Consider the following 544-nt stretch of genomic DNA (forward strand, 5'->3'; position numbering starts at 1 on the left):
ACTAGTAGAAGCATTTCTGTAAAGAAGCATTTCAAAAGGCTTATGTGTGTCGGAACTGGTGACTGCCATTCTACATACTTACCTACTTATATCCTTTTTTGACACAATCGTGATTAAATCACTGATTATCATTTTATTTGACTGTGCTAAAATATCAGTTCAATGATATAGTTTTTATATTGTAATATTATAATAATAATAATAATTGATAATTTTTTTATTACAAATGCAAAAAAATTAATCAATATTTAATATAACAAAAATATATCTCATCAATTCCTTCCATAAAACATAAATTTGTAACTGTGATGAAGGACAGAATTTTCCATTCTTTTAACAGATTGCAGGTCACGATCAGACATACCAAACGGAAATTTTGAAATTGATATGCAAAATCAGTTATTAGGCAACCAATCGTCCTTAAAAATATAAACAAAGAGAAAAATAAAATATCTTGATTATGAGAAAAAACAAAGTTCCCAGCATTACAACAAATGAAGTCAACAATCGTTCCGCATTTTGTCACATAAACCACTGACTACTG

This window comes from Teleopsis dalmanni, chromosome 1, assembly GCF_002237135.1.
Source record: "Teleopsis dalmanni isolate 2A chromosome 1, ASM223713v2, whole genome shotgun sequence".
Taxonomy (NCBI): domain Eukaryota; kingdom Metazoa; phylum Arthropoda; class Insecta; order Diptera; family Diopsidae; genus Teleopsis; species Teleopsis dalmanni.